The sequence below is a fragment of the Anomaloglossus baeobatrachus genome, unplaced genomic scaffold (genome assembly GCF_048569485.1).
Source record: "Anomaloglossus baeobatrachus isolate aAnoBae1 unplaced genomic scaffold, aAnoBae1.hap1 Scaffold_332, whole genome shotgun sequence".
Classification (NCBI taxonomy): domain Eukaryota; kingdom Metazoa; phylum Chordata; class Amphibia; order Anura; family Aromobatidae; genus Anomaloglossus; species Anomaloglossus baeobatrachus.
The window spans coordinates 187,904-198,448 of NW_027442700.1; the positions used below are offsets into that span (position 1 = coordinate 187,904).

The 10,545-nt window shown below is 49.3% G+C and overlaps 1 pseudogene; it reads left to right on the forward strand.

The window, feature by feature from the left end:
* Positions 1-399: 399 nt before the first annotated feature.
* Positions 400-606, forward strand: LOC142270734 (U2 spliceosomal RNA; annotated as a pseudogene).
* Positions 607-10,545: the final 9,939 nt, after the last annotated feature.

Genomic DNA, 10,545 nt, shown 5'->3' on the forward strand with positions numbered 1-10,545 from the left:
GGGGGAGGGGAGGTGCTTGTGTCCAAAAGGAGGAGTTATTCAGATTCATTGCAGTGGGCGGCGGCTGCAAAAAGCACCATTCTTCTTGTTTTTGCTCTGCAAAACAGCCTTTTCAAGGGTTGGCTTGGGTGACAAAATGTCTTCTGTAGGCGTGGGTTTGTCTCCCTCTCCCTAAGATGTGTCCGGTATAGGCCAGGGTGCCACTCAAGGCCGTAACCAATTCGGGTTATAGCTTCTCGGCCTTTTGGCTAAGATCAAGTGTAGTTTCGGAGGACGCTACCTTGGTCGGTACTGGAAGGTGCCTGGGATTGCACGTCTGCCGGCCTTGAGGAAGTGTGTGCGCCTTCTGGTGACACATAGCCCTCTTGTGCCTGGACGGTTCCCAGGCAACGGGAGGCGATCACCTTTGTTATTTTGAAGTCCTACTGATAAACAGAAAAAAAAAAAAATTAAATCTGTTCTTATCAGTTTAATATCTGATACGTCCCCTCTCTGGGGACCATATATTAAATGGATTTTTAGAACAAGGAGATGGAAAAAATCTTGCTCTGTCCACTCCACGCATTGACCTGGTATTGCAGTACCTCCAGGACCGGTGCACCCCTTCTTAACCCAGTTTCCAAAAGCAGAACTCAATTCACCTGATTCAAATGAGCCCCATTAGTGAATTGAAAGAAAGCAAAAACTTTATATGCACCTCAATTTGGCCAATTCACTTTTCACACTTTCACCCTTTTTTTTATCTTTCACACCTTTTACTTGCTTTATTGATGCAAAAAGCTGTGCCAAATAGCAAACTCATCTCCACTCAACTTGACCAACTCTGCTATGTCCCGTGCAGTATCTTATTCTCAGTCTTATCTAGATCATTTGCAATTGAATAGAATAGATCCCTTTTGGCTGCTTATGACTGTGTAAAATATGTAGTTTTACTGGGCTGGGATGAGAGAATCCATTGAAGCATGGTGTAGGGATTGTGGTTCCTGTGTGCTAAGAAGAGAGGCTGGCACCAGCCAGAAAGCCCCATTGCAGCCAATAATCACTTAATAACTTTTTCAACTTGTCATCATATGGGAGGCCTTCCATTCCTTGTAGTAGTCTAGTTGCCCACCTTTGAACTGACTCTAACTTCTGAATGTCCTTTTTAAAATGTGGAGCCCAAAACTGGTTCCCATATTCCAGATGTAGCCTTACAAGTGATTTATAGAGGTGTAACAATACGTTGGGATCACGGGATCTAATCTCCCTTTTTATACACCCTAAAATCTTGTCCCAAGCAGCATTCCATCAGCCTCTGGAAGGTTCCTGGCGCATTGCACAGCTCGAAGGGCATGCTTTTGAACTCGCAGAGACCCATAGGGGTGGCGAAGGCGGTCTTCTCCCGGTCTGCCTCAGCAACGGACACTTGCCAATAGTGACTAGTGAGATCAAGGGTAGAAAAATAATTTGCAGTTCTCAATGCAGCTAGCGATTCCTCAATACGGGGAGTGGTGCCGTCCTTCTTTTTTAACAGGATCAACAGAGCTGCCCAAAGGCTACAACTGTCACGGATAACCCCAGCCGCCTTCATGTTGCTCAACATGTCCTTGGTACACTGGCAATGTGAAGGTGGTATTGGCTTATAGCTCTCTTTGATGGGTGGGTGTGCACCTGTGGGGATGTGGTGTTGGACCCCTTTTATTCCCCCAAAATCTAGCGGGCTTCCCACCGGTAACCCGCTCCCCAGCTTGGATGGATGCTGAGGGAGCCCCTTTTGCCCGCAGGCTCTGGCCCTGGGAACTGTAGCCTTGGCGGTGACTGTGCTTCCCTCTACGGTGTGAGCTGTTGCCTTCAATCGGGTCTTGACTGCTGGGAAACCCTGGAGGTTCCTGTCGCTAACGGATTTGACCGGTTTTACGGCGACTCCTAGCCTGGTCGGGGTCCGTAGGCCCTGCCGGATGGTGCTGGCTTCTCTTCACTCCCCGATCTGGTACCGGCGGGCCACCGCCCATCCCCGGTCCGTACGGTTCACTCCAATCAGCCTCTCCTGCAGAAGGTCACCACCGTCTGCCAACCTTGCTGAGTGCCCGGGCCACACACCCGGACACGGTCAGTCTCCTCTCCTCTTCACTTCTCTAACTCCAAAACTGATCTCTAATCTGACTCCTTTTCCCGCCTCCAGGACTGTGAACTCCTCGGTGGGTGGGATCAACCGCCTGGCCCACCCCCTGGTGTGGACATCAGCCCCTGGAGGAAGGCAACTAGGATTTGTGTTTAGCTTCGGTGTGCCTAGCCGGAGTGTAGAGTGTGTTGGTGTAGTACCTGTGACGACCTGGCTTGTCCAGGGCGCCACATTCCCCTATAGTAAAATGCAGACCGTCCGCGGGCTGCCCGTCCATCACCGGTTTTATTTTCACAACTGAAAAAGAATAAAACGGTAAAACATGTAAAAGCATCATAAACATTTTACAACGGTACAGCTTCCGCTCTTCTCCCACCCAAACAACCTGGCCCTGATGCTGCCCCTAAGAAGCGGGCAGCACCCCTTGACCCCAGTCCAGCACCAAGTTGCCCGAGCGGGTTCTGTCTCTTTCAGGGGGCCCACGTCCAAGGGGACCCCTGAACCCCCGGAGGATCGCCACCGGTTACGGTAGTGGCGGGCCTAGGCCATCCCTTTCCTCCAGGCCCATCCTCCCAAATCAGCCTCTCCGGAGGCGGTAACGGTGTCAAGCCAACAAACATTTTTATTTACATTGCACTAAGTTTGTGGTTGCCCTGCAAGTTCTCGGGCTTGTCCGTAAGCAGTTCCTTACGCAATGGTTGCACAGTCCCTACGGGGACAACAGTTGCCGGCAACGGCCGGTTTAATCACGGTTCAATCAGGTAAACTTCTTTGGTTGATCATCTTTACTTATCATTTAAAACTTTCAAACTGGTACACTCAACACATAAAGCCCCCCCCCCTTTTAAAGAGTAGTTTCCCTGTACCTAAGTGGGGGTCTACCTAGGTTGGGGCGAGTGGACCTTCGGGGTCCGGTGTCAGTGGTGACAGGCAGTGGGGCAGAGGGAACAGTCAGTTCCTCCTCCCTGCTATCATGTGGGGCAGGCGGAGGCGTAGGGGAGCTGGGTACAGGTACATCCCTGGGCACTGGCTCACGGTTAACCGTTTCCATCATTTCTTCATCCACGGGTTGTGGGAACAGTATCACTGGAAGGATCACCGCACCGTTCTGTGTAGGCCAGTCTGCTGGAAAATCACCCATCATGGTGTGGATTACCTCTTTTTCCTTCTCCACTGGACTGGGAACTGGAGCCTCATCCGCTACTCTCAATGCTGGTGGGCACTTCTTCAGGTGGTCTCGGGAAACCGTGGCCAAAGTCCCCCCCTGGTCACGGCTGATCTGGTAGGCCTTCCCATTCTCCCATCCTGTGGGCTGGACTACATACGGGGTTTTTTCCCATTGATCATCCAGCTTGTGGGCCCTTCTTTTCCGCTTCAGCACTACATCCCCAGGTTGGAAGGAACCGGCAGGCGCCTTCTTGTTGAAGCACTGCTCCTGTTGTCCCCGACTCCGGCACAAGTTCTTTTCAACATACTCCTGGACCTGTCGGTACTGTGTCCTCCGCCGAGTGTCCCATTCAGCTGTCGACAGGAGTGCTTCTGAAGCTTCCAAGCCCATTTCCAGATCCACTGGTAGCTGGCCGGGACGAGCTCTCATCAGGTATGCTGGAGTGCATTTCGTAGAGCTGGAAGGGATGTTGTTGTACATATCGACCAGGTCAGGTAGCTTCTCCAGCCACAGGTTCCGCTCTTCCAGTGGTAACGTCTTGAGGAGGCCCAGGACCAAGTGGTTCATCTTTTCACAAATGCCATTGGTTTGGGCGTGGTAAGGCGTGGTCCGGATTTTCTTGCAGCCGTACAACTGGCAGAATTCCTGGAATACCTCTGCTTCAAAGGCCGGACCCTGGTCGGTAAGCACCCTCTCCGGGTACCAATGCGGTCAACAGAAATAAGCCTGGAAAGCCTTAGCAGCGGTGCGGCCGGTTAAGTCCTTAACTGGGACAACCACCAGGAACCTCGAGTAGTGGTCTACGATGGTCAGAGCGTAGGTGTACCCACTTCGGCTGGGGGTGAGCTTTACATGGTCAAGGGCAACCAGCTCCAGCGGTTGGTGTGTAATGATCGGGTGTAGGGGTGCCTTCTGGCTGACCTCGTCCTTCCTTCTCAATGCGCAAGGGCCACATTCTCGGCACCAGGCCTCCACAGATTCCCGCATTCCACTCCAATAGAACCGCTCTCTTAACAACATCTCTAGCTTCTTCCACCCGAAGTGCACTGCACCATCATGGTATGCTTGCAGGACGGTGGGCACGTTAGCCTGGGGAATCACCAGCTGGCGGATCTTCTCGTGAGTCTTTGGATTAATCAGCTCGCGATACAACTTCCCCTGGTGTAGGTATAGCCGGGTCCGTTCTTGCCACAGACGTTGGGCTTCGGCAGGGGCAGCAGGGTCTATCCCAGCAGAACCCTGTTCCACTAGAGTCTTGACCAGGCGGACAGCAGGTGCCTGGTCCTGAGCTTCCTGCCAGTCCTGTCGGGGCAGCGGATCCAGGTTCACCCGTTGTTGGTAGACGTGCACCTTCTCAGTGAATGGCCGGTGAAATGCAGGCAACTCGATCTCTTCGAGGTCATCATCCTCTGGCCCCTCTTCCGACAGGTGGGGCATCCGGGAGAGTGCATTGGCATTGACGTTAGTACGGCCGGCCCGGTACTTGATGGTGAAATCGTAGTTGGCTAACCTGGTCACCCACCGCTGCTCCAACGCGCCCAGCTTGGCCGTATCTAGATGGGTCAGCAGGTTATTGTCTGTGTACGCGGTGAACTTGGCTGCTGTCAGGTAATGGCGGAACCGCTGGGTGATAGCCCACACCAGTGCCAAGAGCTCAAGCTTGAAGGAGATGTAGTTCTCAGGGTTCCTCTCAGTCGGTCGGAGTTTTCGGCTAGCATAAGCTATTACCTTTTCCCTTCTGTCTTGGACCTGGGATAGAACAGCCCCCAAGCCCACATTGCTGGCGTCGGTGTAGAGGATGAATGGGCGGCTGTAGTCAGGGTACGCTAGGATTTCCTCTCCGGTCAGGGCTGTTCTCAGCTGGCGGAAGGATTCCTCATGCTTTTCTTCCCACACCAATGGGGCTACTAGGGATCTACCACCCTTGGTCTGTCCTACGAGGAGGTCTTGCATGGGGGCAGCCATCTTTGTGTACCCCTTAATGAAGCGACGGTAATATCCCACCAGGCCCAGAAACTGCCTCACTTCCCTCACTGTGGTCGGTCTCGGCCAGTCATCATAGTATCATAGTTTTAAGGTTGAAGGGAGACTCTAAGTCCATCTAGTTCAACCCGTAGCCTAACATGTTGATCCAGAGGAAGGCAAAAAACCCCAATGTGGCAGACAAGTTCCAATGGGGAAAAAATTTCCTTCCTGACTCCACATCCAGCAATCAGACTAGTTCCCTGGATCAATACCCTGTCATAAAATCTAATATACATAACTGGTTATATTAAATTTTTCAAGAAAGGCATCCAGGCTCTGCTTAAATGTTAGTAGTGAATCACTCATTACAACATCATGCGGCAGAGAATTCCATAGTCTCACTGCTCGTACAGTAAAGAATCCTCGTCTGTGATTATGATTAAACCTTCTTTCCTCAAGACGTAGCGGATGCCCCCGTGTTCCAGTCGCAGGCCTAGGTGTAAATAGATCTTTGGAAAGGTCTCTGTACTGTCCCCTCATATATTTATACATTGTGATTAGATCTCCCCTAAGCCTTCGTTTTCCAGACTAAATAACCCCAAGTTTAATAACCTGTCTTCGTATTGCATCCCCCCCATTCCTCTAATAATCTTGGTCGCTCTTCTTTGCACCCTCTCCAGTTCAGCTATGTCCTTCTTATATATCGGTGACCAGAATTGTACACAGTATTCTACGTGCGGTCGCACTAGTGACTTGTACAGAGGTAGAACTATATTTTTTTCATGAACACTTATACCTCTTTTAATACATCCCATTATTTTATTAGCCCTGGCAGCAGCTGCCTGACACTGTCCACTAAAGTGAAGTTTACCATCCACCCATACACCCAAGTCTTTTTCTGTGTCTGTTTTACCCAGTGTTCTACAATTAAGTACATAATCATAAATGTTATTTCCTCTACCCAAGTGCATGACCTTACATTTATCTACATTAAACTTCAATTGCCACTTCTCAGCCCAATCCTCCAATTTACATAAATCTCCCTGTAATTTAAAATTATCCTCCTCTGTATTGATTACCCTGCAGAGTTTAGTATCATCTGCAAATATTGAAATTCTACTCCGCATGCCCCCAACAAGGTCATTTATAAATATGTTGAAAAGAAGTGGGCCCGATACTGACCCCTGTGGTACCCCACTATGAACTGAGACCCAGTCCGAGTACGTACCATTAATAACCACCCTTTGTTTCCTATCACTGAGCCAGTTTTTAACCCAGTTACACATATTTCCCCTATCCCCATTATTCTCATTTTATGTACCTTTTATGTACCTTATGTAGTCTTGGATGGCGGTGATCTTCTCGGGGTTGGGGGCGACACCTTCCGCACCAACCACATGTCCTAGGTACTGCACTCTGGGTTTCAGCAGATGACACTTTGAGGGCTTCAACTTCATCCCATACTTGGCAAGGGACGCGAACACCTCGGCTAGGTGCTCCAGGTGGGCTTCATACGTCTGTGAGTACACAATCACATCATCCAAGTACAGCAAAACGGTCCCATAGGCAGTCTTCTCTCGGTCTTCCGGTGCCACGGCCACCTGCCAGTACCCGCTGGTGAGGTCAAGGGTGGAGAAGTAGTTAGCGGTTCTCAGCGAGGCCAGGGACTCTTTGATGCGGGGCAGAGGGTAAGCATCCTTATGCGTTATCTGGTTAATCTTCCGGTAATCCACACACATCCGCATGGTGCCATCCTTCTTCTTAACCAGCACCAACGGAGCGGCCCAGGGACTACAGCTGTCCCTAATAACCCCTGCCTCCTTCATGTTCCTCAACATGTCTTTGGCGCATTGGTAGTGCGCAGGGGGAATAGGCCTGTATCTCTCTTTAATAGGGGAGTGTGTACCGGTAGGGATGTGGTGTTGAACCCCTTTAATCTGCCCAAAATCTAGAGGGTGCTTGCTAAAAACCCGCTCATACTCCTGTACCACCCGGTATACCCCTTCCTTGTGGTGTATGGGGGTATCATCAGTGCCGACATGTAGCTCTCGATACCACTCGCCTAACTCCCCCAGGGATGAGTGGGAACCGGCAGCAGGCGGTGTGACCGGGGGAACGGCTTCATGGATCGTGTGGGGATCTAGAGTGAGCAATTTGGCAAGGGTAGCGTACCGGGTGGTGCATGAATGCACACATATTGGTTTTATAATCTTATTGTATTACTTTATATTCTCATTTCACTTGTGCATATCTCCACCATAATCCTGGCTAAGAAATATAGCTTTTTTTGGGGTACACAGGTAGTAAGGTCTTCTTTCTATTTCTTTAGGGGTGATATAGCCTGGTGGAACTCTAGACCTCTAACATTATATATGCACCCTTTTTCTTTATGGTTCTTGGACACCTTATAACATTCTTCCATACATATATATCTTTCTCATAAATTATAAATAATTAGGCATTTTTATATATTTTATTTACATTTTCATAAATAACTTTTTACAAAGCATGGGGGACATTCTCACATACATATAATTTTCATGTACGCATTCTGAAAATTTACGCATAAACCGTACACACTCCTTTTTGTAACAATTTCTATAACTCATTCGCTGAACTCTCATCCCGGATATTCATTCTTACACCGAATTTCCTGTTATAACACAACATTCATGATTTTTATTCAATTTATTTTTATTTTTTAGGTTTATTAGTAGTGATGAGCGAGTACTAAAAAGCTCGGGTGCTCGAAGCTCGGGCCGAGCCTCCCAAGATACTCGTGTACTCGGCCCGAGCACCGAGCCCAATGTTATCCTATGGGAGACCCGAGTATTTTTGTGAAATGACCACCGGCAGCATGTAGAAACCCTAAAAATGGCACAAAAGTCTCCGAAGAGTGCTCAAATGACATGGCAACAGCATGGGGAAGACCCCTTGAAGCATTTATCACTCAAAAGTCACAGCTGTGAATAATTTTGTCCGCGTTTTACGCCATTTTTACGGACTCACCAGAAAACCTTCCAAAATGACACCAAAATGATTTTTCATAGCGGAAATGTTAAGGGCACATACCCAATAGTGAGATAGAGCTAATGTATGTTACTTTTTGAGATCAATACATGAAAGATTTTACGTAAAACATTGTGTGGCACTCCGATGTCCCTGAGAAGAGACGTACATAAAGGCCTCTGAGTCTAATGTGCCCATTTTGAGGAACTGAGTCTTTGTAGTATTTTCCTTTGCCAGGGCAGTCCAAAATTGTGAGGTTCACCAATGCCCCTGCATACAGACGTGCATGATGGCCTGTAAACCTGAAGTGCCCATTGTAAGGAAGTGGGTCTATTGTAGTATAGCCCTTAGGCAGGGCAGCCAAAAATTGGGAGGCTCCACGTTGTCCCTGGATAGAGACGTGCATGAGGGCCTGTAAACCTGAAGTGCCCATTGGAAGGAAGTGGGTCTTTTGTAGTATAGCCCTTTGGCAGGGCAGCCAAAAATTGGGAGGCTCCACGTTGTCCCTGGATAGAGACGTGCATGAGGGCCTGTAAACCTGAAGTGCCCATTGGAAGGAAGTGGGTCTTTTGTAGTATAGCCCTTTGGCAGGGCAGCCAAAAATTGGGAGGCTCCACGTTGTCCCTGGATAGAGACGTGCATGAGGGCCTCAAAACATTAAGTGTCCATTGTCAGGAAGTGGGTGTATTATAGTATAGCCCTTTGGCAGGGCAGCCAAAAATTGGGAGGCTCCACGTTGTCCCTGGATAGAGACGTGCATGAGGGCCTCAAAACATTAAGTGTCCATTGTCAGGAAGTGGGTGTATTATAGTATAGCCCTTAGGCAGGGCAGCCAAAAATTGGGAGGCTCCACGTTGTCCCTGGATAGAGACGTGCATGAGGGCCTCAAAACATTAAGTGTCCATTGTCAGGAAGTGGGTCTTTTGTAGTATAGCCCTTTGGCAGGGCAGCCAAAAATTGGGAGGCTCCATGTTGTCCCTGGATAGAGACGTGCATGAGGGCCTCAAAACATTAAGTGTCCATTGTCAGGAAGTGGGTCTTTTGTAGTATAGCCCTTTGGCAGGGCAGCCAAAAATTGGGAGGCTCCACATTGTCCCTGGATAGAGACGTGCATGAGGGCCTCAAAACATTAAGTGTCCATTGTCAGGAAGTGGGTGTATTATAGTATAGCCCTTAGGCAGGGCAGCCAAAAATTGGGAGGCTCCACGTTGTCCCTGGATAGAGACGTGCATGAGGGCCTCAAAACATTAAGTGTCCATTGTCAGGAAGTGGGTCTTTTGTAGTATAGCCCTTTGGCAGGGCAGCCAAAAATTGGGAGGCTCCACGTTGTCCCTGGATAGAGACGTGCATGAGGGCCTCAAAACATTAAGTGTCCATTGTCAGGAAGTGGGTGTATTATAGTATAGCCCTTTGGCAGGGCAGCCAAAAATTGGGAGGCTCCACGTTGTCCCTGGATAGAGACGTGCATGAGGGCCTCAAAACATTAAGTGTCCATTGTCAGGAAGTGGGTCTTTTGTAGTATAGCCCTTTGGCAGGGCAGCCAAAAATTGGGAGGCTCCACATTGTCCCTGGATAGAGACGTGCATGAGGGCCTCAAAACATTAAGTGTCCATTGTCAGGAAGTGGGTGTATTATAGTATAGCCCTTAGGCAGGGCAGCCAAAAATTGGGAGGCTCCACGTTGTCCCTGGATAGAGACGTGCATGAGGGCCTCAAAACATTAAGTGTCCATTGTCAGGAAGTGGGTCTTTTGTAGTATAGCCCTTTGGCAGGGCAGCCAAAAATTGGGAGGCTCCACGTTGTCCCTGGATAGAGACGTGCATGAGGGCCTCAAAACATTAAGTGTCCATTGTCAGGAAGTGGGTGTATTATAGTATAGCCCTTTGGCAGGGCAGCCAAAAATTGGGAGGCTCCACGTTGTCCCTGCATAGAGACGTGCATGAGGGCCTCAAAACATTGTTCCCATTGCAAAGGAGCGGGTCTCCTGTCGTTGTAATGTCCATTCTGCAAAGAATGGGCGAAAAAATTTACCACTGGGGGTATACCTGAAACAAAGGCCTAACTCTTGTAACGGTCATCATGGTGGCGCATGAGGAGAAGGAGGAGCAGTCCAGCGATTATCCAAAGTCCAGAAGTGTGTACCCATGGGTGACTGGAGGTACATGGCAAATTCCCGTTACAAACTTTAAATTCCGCTCTCATTTGCTGGTGGTGTGGTGAAGTCTGGCCCAATCCAACCCTTGTTCATCTTGATCAGAGTCAGCCTGTCAGCATTTTCAGTTGACAGGCGGGTGCGTTTATCT